Here is a 17225-nt window from a genome sequence, read left to right as displayed (position 1 = left end):
TTCAATAAAAACTGCAAACAGTGAGGGGGAGAGGGGGCATCCCTGCCTGGTGCCCCTCTTAAGATAGAAGCTAGAGGATGTTTGGCCATTTGTCCTGACACATGCTGTTGGAGAGTTATATAATATTTTTAACCAGTTTATGAAAGAGTTTCCAAAACCAAATTTGTGTAAAGTTGCAAATAGAAAATTCCAGTTAACCCTATCAAAAGCTTTTTCTGCATCTAGAGACAATATTGTAATTTGAAGGTACGTATTTCAAAGTACGCTTTCTCGACGCCTCCATCTCCCAGACGGGGCTATTTGGCGACACTGTCGAGGGTTTTGCACAGCAATTCTCGGCAGTACAAAAGCAGACAGAGGCAATTCAGCACATCCTCCCTAAACGGCGGGATGCTCCAGCTGCCACCGCTGGCCCAAGGGCCAGGCCCCAGTCTGCTGGTCGCCGTGGGCGCCCTCCTGCGTCCTCCAGAGCTGCGGAGATGGAGGAATTTGCTCTTTCCCAGGAGACGACGAGGTTAGCGTCGCTCCTTCCCCCGGAGGAGGGCCGGGTGGAGAATCCTGTGTTTTCTTTTGTTTCTGTTCCGCCACTGGCTCAAGGGCCAGTGGTACCCACATTGTCAAAGAAAGAGCAATTTCCCTTTCCTCCGGGTTCCCAGGTCTGCGGGCTGACAGTGTGCGACGCAATGCCTCCTCACTCTCACCCGAGACCCATATTGCCAGTGGCCAAGAGAGTGCGGTCTGGGGACGCGATGCCTCCCCGCGCACCTCTAGCCAGTCCCCCCGGGGACTTAGGGAGTTTTGTGGGGATGAGTCAGAACGCACTGCCTTCTGTTCCATCCAACCTTACTCCCCCTCGCTGCACCACTGCGGGCACGTCGATTGGGCCTTTGGTGCTGCTTGCACGGTATCTGGGGGCGTGGCTTGCGCTACCCAACCCGTCTCGCTGGCTCATTCGCACAGTTCGACTCGGCTATGCGATTCAGTTCGCCAGGCGGCCGCCCAGGTTCAGCGGCATCCTCGAGACTTCGGTGGCAGTCCGAGATGCGCCTGTCCTGCGCGAGGAGATTGCTGTCCTTCTGGCAAAGGGTGCAATCGAGCCGGTCCCTCCAGCCGAGATGAGGCAGGGGTTTTACAGCCCCTACTTCATCGTGCCCAAGAAAGGCGGTGGCCTCCGGCCAATCCTGGACCTGCGAGTCTTGAATCGGGCCCTACACAAGCTCCCGTTCAAGATGTTGATGCAGATGCGTTCAGTCCGTGGATTGGTTAGCAGCGATCGACCTGAAGGACGCTTACTTTCATGTCTCGATTCGCCCTCGACACAGGCCGTTCCTACGGTTTGCGTTCGAGGGGCGGGCATGGCAGTACAGGGTCCTCCCCTTCGGGCTCTCCCTGACTATCCGTGCCTTCACGAAGGTGGCGGAGGGCGCCCTTGCCCCGTTACGGGAAGTGGGCGTCAGGATCCTCAACTATCTCGACGATTGGCTCATCCTGGCCCGATCGCGAGAACAGTTGGGTGGTCACAGGGACCTGGTGCTCCGGCACCTCAGCCAGTTGGGGCTTCGGGTCAACTGGGAAAAGAGCAAGCTCTCCCCTGTGCAGAGAATCTCTTTTCTCGGTGTGGAGTTAGACTCCGTGAGTAGGACGGCACGTCTCTCGGACGAGCGTGCCCAATCAGTGCTGAACTGCCTGAGTTCCTTCAGAGGCAGGACAGTGGTTCCGCTGAAACAGTTTCAGCAGCTCCTGGGGCATATGGCATCCGTAGCCGCAGTCACGCCGCTCGGGTTGCTTCATATGAGACCACTTCAGCACTGGTTACACTCACGGGTCCCGAGATGGGCATGGCGCCGCGGGACACGTCGTGTGACCATCACGCATCGTGTCGCCGCTCTTTCAGCCCCTGGTCGGACCTTGCCTTCCTACGGGCCGGGGTGCCCTTAAGACAAGTGTCCCGGCATGTTGTTGTCACAACAGATGCCTCCAGCATGGGCTGGGGCGCTACATGCAACGGGCAGGCAGCCTCGGGGCTCTGGATGGGGCCTCGACTGCTTTGGCACATCAACTGCCTAGAGCTGTTGGCAGTGCATCTGGCCTTAAAGCAGTTCCGGCCACTGCTCCTAGGCCAGCACGTGTTGGTCCGCACGGACAACACTGCGGCTGTTTCGTACATCAACCGTCAGGGAGGTCTACGATCACGCCGCATGTCACAGCTCGCCCGCCATCTCCTCCTCTGGAGTCAGTCACAGCTCAAATCGCTGCGCGCCGTCCACATTCCGGGGGAGCTCAATCGTGCAGCCGACGCGCTCTCACGACAGCTCACTTCCCCGGAGAATGGCGACTCCATCCCGAGACGATCCGGCTGATTTGGAGTCGATTCGGGGAAGCTCAGGTAGACCTGTTCGCTTCCCGCATGTCCTCCCACTGCCAGCTGTATTCTCCCGGGCCGAGGCCCCCCTCGGCACGGACGCACTGGCACACAGCTGGCCTCGGGCTCTGCGCAAGTATGCGTTTCCCCCAGTGAGCCTGATCGCACAGGCACTGTGCAAGGTCAGGGAGGACGAGGAGCAGGTCTTGTTGGTTGCGCCATATTGGCCCACCCGGACCTGGTTTCCGGAACTCACCCTCCTCGTGACAGCCCCTCCCTGGCGCATCCCTCTGAGGAAGGACCTTCTTTCTCAGGGGCTCGGCACCATACGGCACCCGCGTCCAGATCTGTGGAACCTCCATGTGCGGCTCCTGGATGGGACGCGGCAGACTTGAGTGGCCTGCCACAGGCTGAAGTGGAGTCTGTTCGCGGACTGGTGTTCTTCTCGTCGGGAGGACCCCCGAAGATGCACGATTGGAGTGGTGCTTTCTTTCCTGCAAGAGAGGTTGGAGCGCAGGCTGTCGCCCTCCACCTTGAAAGTGTACGTGGCTCCTATTACGGCCCATCACGATGCAGTGGACGGCCGGTCCCTGGGGAAGCACGATCTCATCGTGAGGTTCCTGAGGGGTGCCAGAAGGTTAAATCCTCCTAGGCCACCCCTGATGCCCTCCTGGGATCTCTCTATTGTCCTGGCTAGACTTCAGAGGGGTCCCTTTGAGCCGCTGGACTCAGTCGAGCTGAAATTCCTGTCGGCTAAGACAGCGCTCCTGACCGCGCTCACTTCCATCAAGAGGGTCGGGGACCTCCAAGCATTTTCGGTAAGCGAAGAGTGCCTTGTGTTTGGGCCGGCCTACTCTCACGTTGTCCTGAGACCCCGGCCTGGATACGTGCCTAAGGTTCCCACCACGCCCTTCCACGATCAGGTGGTGGACCTGCAAGCACTGCCCTCGGAGGAGGCAGACCCAGCCTTGGCGTTGCTGTGTCCCGTAAGAGCGCTGCGCATATACGTGGACCGCACCCGGAGCTTCAGAAGCTCTGAGCAGCTCTTTGTCTGCCACGGAGGTCAGCAGAAAGGGAAGGCTGTCTCCAAGCAGAGATTGGCCCACTAGATAGTGGATGCCATCGCCTTGACGTACCAATCCCAAGGCGAGCCGTGCCCCCTCGGGGTGAGGGCTCACTCCACACGGAGTGTTGCCTCCTCCTATGCGCTGGCGCACGGCGCCTCTTTGGCAGACATCTGTAGAGCTGCGGGCTGGGCGACACCGAACACCTTCGCGAGATTTTACAGTCTCCGCGTTGAGCCAGTCTCTTCCCGTGTGTTGGGTAACAGGTAAGTGGCGGGAAGAGTTGGCCGGTGTCACGCTTGCTGCGCCATTCCCCCTTACCCGGGGATACGAGCGTCTATTCTCTCCTCCAGTTAGTTCCCCGGACGGCGAACCCTGGCGGAGTTCCTCCAGCACCCCCGGCAGTCAGGCTGGGCGGAGCAGTCTGACGCCAGGCCCAGTACCGGTGTTAGCTTGCCCGGGTCTCCGGTCAGCCCCTGTACTCGGCTAGGTGCCCGTGTGGCCTGATTCCCTTCGGGTGATCCCACACGTGTATTCATCCACGGTACGGTTTCCCTCACGGTAAATCCGTGTCTTCCCTTTGACAGAGCTCTGTCAGACCCTGCTGGCAGCCTTCCTCCCTTCTCCTAGGTAGGATCTGCCCCAGGGTCCAGGCGTATGTAGCACTGCCCCAGGCTTGGGCCAGTCCATACCAGTGTCTCCACACGTTACCTCCCTTCGGGCAGGGTGTGGCCTCCGTAGCGCCCTTCTCCGGAAGGCTCGCTTCCCCGTCGTTACTGCCGGGCTTTAACAACAAACAGGAAAGACTTGAAGCAGTCTTTCATAGTAGGTCGAAATCCCTTCCGATTTCTGGGGAAAGGAACAGCGGCTTGGCTATCTCCAGCAGCAATGTACTCAGTGGTCCCTGCGGGCACCAAGGTTAGCGAATTTGCACTGGGGCGACGGGAAGGTTGCGACCTTCGCATCGCATTTGTCTGTCACGCGCTAGCTTGTCAACATCTGCATGCCACAAGGTCGTGACGGGGTTCAGGTTGTGGCGCTTTCCATAGACCCCTAATGTCGTCACGACATAACTCGTAGTGACCGACAGATAGGGAACGTCTCGGTTACGTACATAACCCTCGTTCCCTGATGGAGGGAACGGAGACGTTATGTCCCCATGCCACAATCTTGAACCATCGCTGGTTGCCAGGGACACGTTCTCGGCTCCTCAGCGGAAAACCTGATGAGTGGATGCACCTGTCGCCCTTTTATACCCGTATGCACGGGGAGTGGCTCAGGTATGCAAAATCCACTAGCCAAATTTCATTGGCGTTTTCTCTTATCAGAGGCAGTCGGGGCTCTCAAGTAAATCCCCTAATGTCGTCACGACATAACGTCTCCGTTCCCTCCATCAGGGAATGAGGGTTACGTACGTAACCGAGACGTTTCTGCTATTGAAGCAATATACTCAAAAACAATATATACAATATATTTACAACATATATTAAGGTTGTTTTCATGTCATTTATAAGCTTGGTGTGATTATTTAGAATTAAGGATTGTTTCATCTATGGCTTAACCGCGTAATGGATACAGTTGATATATGTACTTTGGGTTATGCAAAATACTTTGGTTTGATTTGTTATAAAAGCTGATTTCATCAGCAATAATCTGGTATGGATGAAAATTGTCTTTTCCCATCATAATGTACAAATTAGGACACTTATAGGAATCTGCTAGGGTATGTTTTTCATGTTATGGAATAATGTGACCAAGGATTCACGCACGGAAACTGAGCCGTGCGGGGCGGAGCTCCGCCCTACAGAAACACTTGTGATTGGATCAAACGCCCCACAGGAAGAATCCGATTGGGTCAGTCGCCCGTGGGTGGATCCCAAATCAGCCCGTTAAAAACAGATACCCAACTGTGTCTCGGGGTTGGAAAGAAAAGTTTTAAACTCAAGCTTAATCTCAGCTCGCTCGTTGCTCTCTGCTTGCTCGGCGCTCTCAGTCATTTAACATCATGATCGAGCAGTGAACAGAGATCAAGACTCAAACTTCCAAATAACTTTAACATCTAAAGCCTCAGAAACTGAAACCAACTTCCTAGGAGCCTCATCAAGGAGGAACAAAGCCAAACATCCACTGAAGAGTATTCTCGTGACAACGACCGACCAAGCCGCCAATCCGCGCACAATCTTTCCTGAACCGGGAAGGAACTCAACTGAACTGAAAGCAAAGAAAGTAAGACAATATTTCCTAAATCTGCTGGAAACTGGTTGTATTCATCGCTAAGAGTAAAGATAGAAGAGTTCCATGTGTGATTTCCCTCAGGTTGAAAACGAGCATTAGAATCTATAACCCTCTTCAGATCAAAAGAATTCATTGCAATGAATGTGTGTGTGTTTGTTTACGTCTTCTGTTTGTGTCATTTAGCTTAAGTATTGTGTTAGAGTAGTGAAATAAACGTTGATTCTATTAAGAAATCTTATGTCTGTTGCTATGTGATTTTTTTCAAGTCTGAAATTATTTGCCAAAGATCGCGTACCTACGCTCAAAAGTTACTTATGCTAATTTTGCCCAATGTCAACATTACATAATCAGTTCAGATTTACTATGGCCACAGAGTTAGTCTGAATTGAGGCATACTGGTTAATGCATGCTGGACAAGTCGTTAATGAGGTATGATTTAGAAGGTATATGTTGGACATTTTGATTAATATCAATTAACCTGTTAACCTTTGCCAGTGCGTCAGCGCACTGAACGCTCTTTGTTTTTTTTATTTCTATAAATAGATTCTTTGGCCAAAACACATCCGTTTCTCTCAGCTGTTGCCAGCGGAGAGCAGTGCGCAGTTCGAGATGGGCAACCAAGCCTCTTCTGCACCCCCTGTCCGACCGTGGAACCTAGGGCTGGGCGATAAAACGATAACGATATGTATCGCGATAGACACGTGAACGATATCAATAAAAAATGTGTTCGATAAAACGTTCGATATTTTTTATTCTTCGTCGGAAGAAAACAAAGGTTGCGAAGCAAGTTTGGTTGCATTAACAAAGGCACTCGCTCTCTGGTAACCTAGCAACGTAGGGAGTGACACGCTAACAGCCAATCATGTAACAGTATCATGTTTGGTTGCGCCATATCGTTGTCTCGTGTCTAAGTGCGCACGCGCGGCTGAGAGTGCACGTCTGCAGCCAGACCTGGCTGGTCTGCTGGATTCCTCTTCATAAGCAGAAAATGAGTGCCGCAGCAAGCGAGGAAATTGTAAATAAAAGAGAAAGTCAGCTCGCCAGTATGGCAGTTTTTTGGATATTATAAGTCTGACCGTAGTCAGACCAAATGTCGTCTGCAAATTATGCAAGACCGTCATCCCCGCCAAGACTGGTAATACCACGAACTTGATGTACCACCTTAAAAAAAATCAATAATTATCGATATCGACCGATATGAAACGCTGATATCGTGATACAGTTTTCAGCCATATCGCCCAGCCCTAGTGGAACCAGGTAAGTGTTGCACAGCACACACAGACCCCGCTACGGGCCGCCTCCAAAAGAGAGCCTCCTGAGCCGTGTCCCTGCGTTCCACTTCGCTGCCCCACTGCAGGTACATCTACGAGCCTGGTTAGCGCTCCCCAGTCCATCTCGCTGGCTCATTCGGACCATCAGGCTCGGCTATGCGATTCAGTTCGCCCGGCGTCACCCCAAGTTCAGAGGTGTCCACTTCAGTGAAAGCTGTTGATGCCCATGTCTTGCGTGCGGAGATCGTAGTCCTACTGGCGAAGGACGCGATAGAGCTGTTCCCTCCAGCCGATATAAGGTCAGGGTTTCGTACGTCGAACGTGACCGACTAAATAGGAACGTCTCGGTTAAGGTAACCCTCGTTCCCTGAAGGAGGGAACGGAGACGTACGTCCCGTCGCCACACTTGCTGTACCCCGCTGATGCTACCGCCTTACCTGTTCGGCTCCTCAGCGAAAACCTGAAGATGCAACGCATCTGCTGCTCATTATACACCCGCGCTGCGAGGTGAGCAGCTGCTGCATATGACTGCATGCAAATGTGCATCGGCTCGTTTTAGTTACACTCGAAGCAAATTGGTCTCTCTAGCGAGATTCCTATTCATCGGTCAGTCCAACATACGTCTCCGCTCCCTCTTTAAGGGAACGAGGGTTACCTATGTAACCAAGATGTTCAGTAAACAGGCGCTGTTTGACGGGCTTTTTCGTGCGCGCGCTTTGGGTGTATGTGCTCAGAAAAAAAGCGCATGCCTAACCACCGCATGAATGCAACGTTTAACTAGCAAGGCTTTAAAGCAGATGCAAATAATGTACTTTTGTGATTGTGAATAAGTGCAGTGTCCCATGAGAGTAACTCTACCGCTGAGTTAACACTGATGTGAATATATACTTTATACTTTGTCTGCCGGCTGCCTTTTGAGCGCGCGCGATCAGAACAAACAACGCAATCTGGCCGATCATCAAATAGCAACAGCTCTCATATGGACACTACGACCACGTCCACCCCTGGCACCCCCATCCGCGTTGGGCAAAGGCTCAAAATGATCACTTGATGGTGCTTCTTGAACACTCGCGCCTTGCGTGGTGGCACCATTGCGCTGCAAAGATGTACCGGGAGAAGCACGATCATTAGACGACCGATCGCCATTTCCAAAAGGCAAATATTCCCAGTCAGAATCGGCGAATAACTTTTGCAACACATCCTCACGGTACAAATTTTTATTAGCCATTTTGCGATTTTCTCTCACAAATCTCACAATTTACTTAGACGCTATGAACTGAACTGTTTCCGCATCAATGACGCAATAGCTCACTTGCTCTGCTATTTCCTCCAACACTTTTGGTCTAGAATCAAAGTACTACATGTCCGCCATCTAGTGGTAGGGAATACAAATGAGACACAGAAACAGCTTCTTCCCTCAGGCAATCCATCTCATGAACATTTAACTCTTTAATCATATAAATATCGAATCTTAAGAATGATTCCCTAAAAGCTAAAATTAGAACAATGGTTCTAAAGTTTATTACATGAGTTATGTAACCGATCTGTAATTTTTATGGCCTCACTCTGAAAATTGATTTCATATAAAATTATTATGCTCATCGCGATTGGCGTGAGAAGACGAATACAACGATGCATCTCACATGGTTTTGACCTGAGGCCGAGTCGGGCTGTAGAGTATGCATTTTACCTGCTAAAGAAGAGACTGAAGGGAGTAACCCCCAACACTGAAAGAAGCTGCGGTGAAAGCCTGGAAAAGCATCACAAAAGAAGAAATCAAAAGTTTGGTGATGTCAATGGGTCACAGGCTTGATGCAGTTATACGCCAATTTCACGAAGCTGCCATGTTGAAATCAAAAGCAAGGCTCCGGTGGGAAGAAACCTGGAAGTAAAGGTAAACAACAATGACTTGGACTACCAACCTAGAGCTGCTACCGCGATTTAATATTTTAGATGTCGAAAAATGGGCCGACAAAGGATGTCGAATCCTACGATCTGTTTTGTTAAAGGAATACACAGTAACTGGGTCGAGGGCTACGTCACCGATATTGAAGGTAAGGTTAACGTTAGATCACATGACATGAAGGCAAACAAGCTAGCAAGATAGCTCTGCCTTACCGGTTGAAATGCATTCATTTGTCCATGTTAATCGAAACCAAGATGGCGCCACTGATGGCTGCTATTGTGCATTACTCTTCAGTGTTTGTACTGTTTTTGTTTGTTTTTCCTATTTTTTGTTTTTCAAATACGATCCGTTTTACCAGGGATAACCTGCTGAACATTCGGCAGAACACACCACAAAATCTTTTACCGGATTTAGATTTTTCGGATGTTTTTCTGGACATTGGAGTTGGCGGAGCCGTAGCTCTGGTCAAACACTACAGGAGGCGCAGGCGGGGGAAGCGAGCCGGAGCGCTCATGAAGCTTCGACAGCGCGGATTTCGAACGGCGTTGCCTAGCATCCATCTGGCGAATCTCCGCTCTCTACCGCACAAAACAGACAAACTCCTTCTGCTCTCTCGGACAAACAAGGATTTTTCTAACTCTGCTGCTCTGTTTCACAGAAACCTGGCTAAATGGCGACATACCGAACAGCGCGATTCATCTGGCTAATTACCAGCTGATCAGAGCAGATCGGGACGCGGAATCAACAGGGAAATCGCGCAGCGGCGGGACGTGCTTTTACATCAATGAGAGGTGGTGTACAGATGTAACTGTGTTAAAGAAGATGTGCTGTTCAGATCTAGAAACGCTCTTCATTACCTGCAAACCGTTCTATTCGCCACGGGAGTTCTGCTCGTTCATTCTCGTGAGTGTCTACATTCCACCACAAGCGCACGTGAGCACAGCTTTACAGAAACTTGCTGATCTGATCACAGACACAGAACAACAACACCCAGACTCTGTTTTAATCATTCTCAGGGACTTTAACACTTTAACCTTCAACCCCATTTAGGGCCTCGCAGGTGAAAATAACCTACCTGAATTAAAATGGTAACAGTTTGTGACAAAGTGTGCTTACACAAACAAATTAGGTATCTTTGGAAAGAAGAGACTCTGGGCTTTACTATCTATCATCCAGAGTTGATAATGCTCAAAAAGATAAAAAGTTATAGACACTGACGTGCCTTGAAAAATATTTTTCCACACTGAATGTTTTTTTATTTCATATACAAATACATGAAATAAGTCCTGGAGCAATCCAGAAAAGTAATGGATCGAAAGCCATGTGTCTCATCAGTTCATATTTCAAATTTGAAGAAGATACCATGAAAAATGAGATTCCTGCAATATTTTTTCTGAAACTATTTATAGTCCCCCCACCCCCCTGTTTGAGGAAAAATAACCACCAAATGGATTGCAGAATTATACAAGCTATTTTAGTCATTATACATGTTCCTGCATAGTTTTTCAATTATAAAATAATAGACAGATTTATTTGAGCACTAAAAAATACAAAAATAATTATTTGAGTAATAAAAAAGGAAAAAAAATAGAAAAAAATGCTTTGTATATAGTATGTATACTGAAGTATTCTTCGTTATTCGTTATTACAATGATAAATATCACTGCCAGACGTGAAGTGATATTGCCAGACATGGTCATAGAGTCAGTAAACACACGCTGATGTGCTTCCATTCAGATTATAATCAAACAGATGGGCCATATAATCAATAATAGCTGATCAATGAATCACAATGATAGCCGTCATAGAGTCGCTAATAAACACGCTGATGTGCGTCCATACAGATTATAATCATGCAGACACGGCCACATTCCCCACACAATACACACACACACATATAAAAAATGTAGAAGAAAAAAAAAACAGTTTTTTATGGATAAAGCAGATCGCTAAGTTATGCCCCGCTCAGATGACAGCGTGCGTCACAGAAGCGTCACTGCCGGCAGGAGGGAGCGCCAAATTCAAATAATCTATATTCCGCTTTTCTGAGACTTTTTTTTCCGTAGACGGTCTCATTATGTTTGTAAGACCGTATTCTACAAAATCGTTTTGTTTTTTTACCACCAAGACGCTGTTTTTGAGCGTAATTTATTCCATAACGGACGCGAACAATAACTCTCTGAAGAAATGAAACGTAAACAAAGGAATATTCATCCTTATTACAACGTTATTGTTTCGCTGGACTAAAAGTGCTCGCTGGGATGTTTTTCTGTGGACCCTTACCTCTCTAACTAAACTGGGATTTCAGCAGTGGACGCGTTTGTGGCTCGTTATTACAATGATAAAGGTACGTACGGCTTTTTTACTCTGCGTGTTTGGATGTGTACTGCTTACACAAATGTAGCAAATTTGTGCCACTCATTCCTTATAAGCTTTCCATCGAAAAACAGCGATCTGTCGTCGATGCTTGAGGCTTAGACCCTCAGAATGATATAGAGTTTGACAAGATTAACTTTGTCCCGTTTCATTTATTCTATTAGAAAACAATGACACATGCAAACAAAGAGCGTTCAGTGCGAGGTCGCTCTGGTGCAGGCTAACAGGTTTTAACCTGTTAACCTTCGCCCCCCATTGTGGGCCTCACAGGTGAAAATAACCTACCTAAATTAAAATGGTAACAGTTCCTGACAAAGTGTGCTACACAAACAAATTAGGTATCTTTGGAAAGAAGACACTCTAGATTAGATTAGATTAGATTAGATTCAACTTTATTGTCATTTATGCAGAGTACAAGTACAGAGCTAATGAAATGCAGTTAGCATCTAACCAGAAGTGCTAGAATATAGTGTTTTATATACATCTAAGTGCAGAGTGTAAGGATTACAGAACCTCAGACACTTTGAACTTCTGAGATGGACAACACACACACAGTGCATTAACATACAGACATCTGTCTCCACATCCCACTGAGAGAGAATACAAGAAAATGCCTCTCTCACATATGCATCAGTTCCTGTTCATCCCCTTCCTTCCCCCATCCTTCTCTCACTCAGCCCACTCAGAATGGTCGATAGCAGAAATGTAATATTCTGCATTAATGCAAGTGTTATTTACAGTCATGTTTGGTATCATTTGAATTGTCTCAGGGCGACTGGTACAATGGTCTCATTCTTATAAGAAGTAAACTAAAAGGTAATACAGATCCCAAGAGTTCAGAGATATTTTACACACTGTAGAGGGCGGATCAGCACCTAGTGGTTTTCATGCAAATTACCTTTTGTTCCAAAAAGGTGTTAACTCGACTTGATTAAATTGCAAATTACAAATGTTAATTCCTGTCTCCAGTTCGGGGGATGTCTATTCTGGTCTGAAGTACTTAAGGAAATTTGGCAAAAGGATCAGGGCGATTCTGTAACCAGAAGCCCGTAGTGTGGGTCTCAATGCTCACACTATGTATTACTATAAAGTCAGGTATGCATTCTTCACTCGTAGATTTATCTTTGAGAATTCGATGCTTTGTATTGATATGATTTGATCTCTTTGAATTGCTGTGGAATTGACATAATACATACAGTATTTACCTGACTGATAATAAATTGTTACATTTGACCTTATTCTGTTTTACTCTGTAATTATTGACTCTAGTAGATTACGTTGCATCCTTGTTAAAGACATGAGCAACCGAATGAACGAGTAAATATAAAGTCAAGAGTTAACTAGAATAATCAAATATCAGAAGAATAAATTAGAAGTGGACAAGCAATCAATTTGTATTTCAAGCTAAATACGAGGTCATGATAAAATGGAGTCAGATTAAATGAGAAAATGGAGTCAGATTAAATAATAAAATGGAGTCAGATTAGAGTTTAATTTAAATTGAAGAACTTTGCACACTGGAAAGACCGAACACGCAGGAACCCTTCTGCCGTGCCATTGGCTGCCGTCGTTGGACCAGTGGACGGGCCTTACAAGAGTAAGTGAAGATATGATTTACAGAATATACAGTGGAATTGCTATATACAATATTGAGCAGAGTATGTACAGAATATAAATAGGAATGCAATGTAGGGATTGTATGTACATTATGAACAGAGCAATGTAGATTATATAGATTACAGATTATATATACACATTATGAACAGCAGAAACGTGAGAACAGTGGTAATAAATAAATACAGCTGGATGAGTGTGCAAAGTATTGATAGAACAATGTATTCTATGCAAAATAGCAGTAGTGCAATATTTTATAGAAATAGTTTACTGTGCTTGTACAGTAACAACTTTAAACAGTTTATAGTGTAATGACTTTGACAATGTGCAGTCTGTGCAAAATATGAGTAGTGCAAATGCATGTGTGTAAAGTACTGTGACCAGTGCAGTAATAAGCAGGTGCAGGTTAGATTGGTGGTGTGGCGTTCAGAAGTGTCACAGCCTCGGGGAAGACGCTCTTACTGAGCCTACTAGTGCGAGAGCGTAGGCACCTGTAACGCCTGCCGGATGGAAGGAGGGTGAAAAGTCCATGATTAGGGTGAGAGGCATCCTTGATGATGTTTCTTGCCCTGCCCAGACAGCGCTTATGATAAATGTTCTCAATGGAAGTTAACTGGGTGCCGGTGATCCGTTGAGCAGTTTTCACCACCCGCTGGAGTGCTTTGCGGTCAGATGCGGAGCAATTGCTGTACCATACTGAGATGCAGTTCGTGAGTATGCTCTCAATGGTACAGCGGTAGAATTCCACAAGGATCCTGGGATTCAGGTGAACTTTCTTAAGGCTCCTTAAGAAGTAAAGGCGCTGCTGTGCCTTTTTGACCAGAGTGGAGGTGTTATGGGACCAGGTGAGGTCATCAGAGATGTGGATGCCAAGGAACTTGAAACTCGACACACGCTCCACTTCAGCTCCGTTGATGTAGATGGGTGTGTGTGCATGACTCCTAGTCCGCCTGAAGTCCACAATGATCTCCTTTGTCTTCTGGGTGTTTAGCTGTAGATTATTGGTGGCACACCACACAGCCAGGTGCTGCACCTCATCCCTGTAGGCTGACTCATTGTCATCCTTGATCAGACCTACCACCGTGGTGTCATCTGCAAATTTGATTATGGTGTTGGAGCCATAAACAGGAACACAGTCATGGGTGAAGAGGGAGTACAGGAGAGGGCTCAGTACGCAGCCCTGTGGCACGCCGGTGTTCAGGGTGATGATGGAGGAGGAGAGGTTATCTAACTTGACGGACTGAGGTCTGTTAGTCAGAAAATCTAGAATCCAATTGCAGATGGGTGTGCTGATTCCAAGCTGGCTGAGCTTGGAGATCAGCTTGGAGGGGACTACTGTATTAAATGCAGAACTGAAGTCCATGAACAGCATTCTCACATGTGTGTTTTGACTGTCCAGGTGGGTGAGGGCAGAGTGAAGCGCTGTTGAGATGGCGTCCTCTGTTGACCTATAGTGGCGATAGGCAAATTGGAATGGCTTGTCTGGGAGGGAGGCAGAGCTGGAGGGGGGCACAGAGTTAGGTGGTTTGTAATCTGTGATAGATTGTATGCCTTGCCACATACGCCGGGGGTCTGAAGAATTGAAGTGATCTTCAATCTTCTGTTTGTGTGTGAGTTTGGCCTGGCAGATACCCTTCCTCAGGTTGGCTCTGGCTGAGCTGTAAGCCTCCTGGTCTCCAGACCTGAAGGCTGCATCTCTTGCTTTGAGCAGGAGGCGAACCTCTCTGTTCATCCAGGGCTTCTGATTGGGGAAGATTTTTATTTTTTTGTGTGTAGTCACTCTGCTCACACATCTGTTGATGTGCTCCATGACAGAGTTGGTGTAAATGTCAATGTTAATCTGAGAGTTTGTGGTGGCCCGGGCAGCAAACTCACTCCAGTCTGTGTGCTGGAATTGATGTTGAAGAGTGGAGTCAGCACCTTCCAGCCAGATTTTAACAGTCCTTGTTGTAGGTTTCACACATTTGATGAAACCTATCGGGGTATACTTGGGGAGCAGGAACAAAGAGAGGTGATCAGACTGACCCAGGTGGGGGAGGGGTGTGACTTTGTAGCATCACTCACATTAGTATAAACGTGGTCCAATGTTTTATGTCCCCTTGTAGTGCAGGAGACATTTTGATAAAATTTAGGGAGAACAGATCTAAGAGTGCAGTGATTGAAGTCCCCAGCAACAATAAAGGCTCCATCCGGGTGCAGGGTTTGTAATTTGCTAATAGCAGCACAAAGTTCTTTCATAGTCACGTTAGCATTAGCGTCCGGAGGTACATAAACTGCAGCAGCAACAATGCAAGTGAACTCACGTGGTAGATAGAATGGCCTGCACTTGATAATCAGGAACTCCAGCTCAGCAGAGCAGTAGGTATCAACAATGACAGAGTCTTTACACCATGATTTATTTACATAAATGCATACTCCACCACCCTTGTTTTTACCAGAGGTTGCTGCTACTCTGTCAGCCCTGAAGAGAGAGCCATCCATATGCACCACGCTGTTTGGGACATCGTTGCAGAGCCATGTTTCAGTGAAGAACATAACATTACAGTCCATAAGCCATTTCTGTGTGAGGGTCCAGATCTTTAGTTCGTCCATCTTGTTCATCAGAGACCGTACATTGGCAAGGAAGATGCTGGGCAGAGCTGGTCGATGTGAGTTTAGCCTTAGCTTAGCACGCAGCCCTCCACGCTTTCCCCGTCTTTGTTTACGGTCTCGACGCCGACGCCGAGCACTTCCGGTCGGTACGAGTGATCCGCTTGTCCGCGGTGATCTCAGTAGCTCCGGCGGGAGTTCGCTGAAGTCGAAAGGATGATCTAAAACTATGTTGGAACACCGTTTGTTGATGTCCAAAAGTGACTGTTTACTATAGCTGTAGTTCGCATAACTGGATCGCGCGAACACGAATGAAATAACCAGGTAAATTAACACTATTTTCCAAAATCTGGTAAGACGCTGAGCCTCGCGATGTGTTCGCGCTGCCATCTTTTTCAAATATCCCGCCATCTTTGTCAAATATGCTAGGCTTTACTATCTATCATCCAGAGTTGATAATGTTCAAAAAGATAAAAAGTTATAGACACTGACGTGCCTTGAAAAATATTTTTCCTAATTGTTTATTTCATATACAAATACATGAAATAAGTCCTGGAGCAATACAGAAAAGTAATGGATTGAAAGCCACATGTATCATGAATTTATATTTCAAATTTGAAGAAGATACCATGAAAAATGAGATTCCTGCAATATTTTTTCTGAAACTATTTATAGTCCCCCCACCGCCCTGTTTGAGGAAAAATAACCACCAAATGGATTGCAGAATTATACAAGCTATTTTAGTCAGTATACAGATTCCTGCATAGTTTTTCAATTATAAAATAATAGACAGATTTATTTGAGCACTAAAAAATACAAAAATAATTATTTGAGTAATAAAAAAGGAAAAAAAAAGAAGAAAAAAATGCTTTGTATATAGTGTGTATACTGAAGTATTCTGATTGCCAGACATGAAGTGATATTGGCAGACATGGTCATAGAGTCAGTAATCGCACGCTGATGTGCTTCCATTCAGATGATAATCATACAGATGGGCCATATAATCAATAATAACTGATCAATGAATCACAATCATAGCCGTCATAGAGTCTGTAATAAACACGCTGATGTCCGTCCATACATATTATAATCATGCAGACACGGCCACATTCCGTATAAAAAATGTAGAAGAAAAAAAAAACATTTTTTTATGTAAAAAGCAGATCGCTAAGTTACACCCCGCTCAGATGACAGCGTCACAGCCTGCGTCACGCTTTCAGGAGGGAGCGCCAAATTCAAATAAACTATATTCCGCTTTTCTGAGACTTTTTTTTCTGTGGACGGTCTCATTCTGTTTGTAAAACTGTATGCTACAGCACCGTGTTGTTTTTTTACCACCAAGACGCTGTTTTTGAGCGTAATTTATTCCATAACGGACGCGAACAATAACTCTCCCGAAGAAATGAAACGTAAACAGAGGAATATTCATCCTTATTACAACGTTATTGTTTCGCTGGACTAAAAGTGCTCGCTGGGATGTTGTTCTGTGGACCCTTAGCTCTCTAACTAAACTGGGATTTCAGCAGTGGACGCGTTTGTGGCTCGTTATTACAATGATAATGGTACGTACGGCTTTTTTATTCTGCCTGGTTTGATGTGTACTGCTTACACAAATGTAGCAAATACATCCCTTATAAGCTTTCCATCGAAAAACAGCGATCTGTCATCGATGCTTGAGGCTTAGACCTTCAGAATGATATATAGTTTGCCAAGATTAATGATATTCTTTCACGTTAAATTCATTCATAAAGATTAAACTAGTGGGGAAAAAAACGCTTCAGTGCGCCGTCGCTCTGGTAAACGTTAAC

The sequence above is a fragment of the Barbus barbus genome, assembly GCF_936440315.1.
Source record: "Barbus barbus genome assembly, chromosome: 3".
In the NCBI taxonomy this organism is placed as follows: domain Eukaryota; kingdom Metazoa; phylum Chordata; class Actinopteri; order Cypriniformes; family Cyprinidae; genus Barbus; species Barbus barbus.
This window is presented reverse-complemented; position numbering follows the sequence as displayed.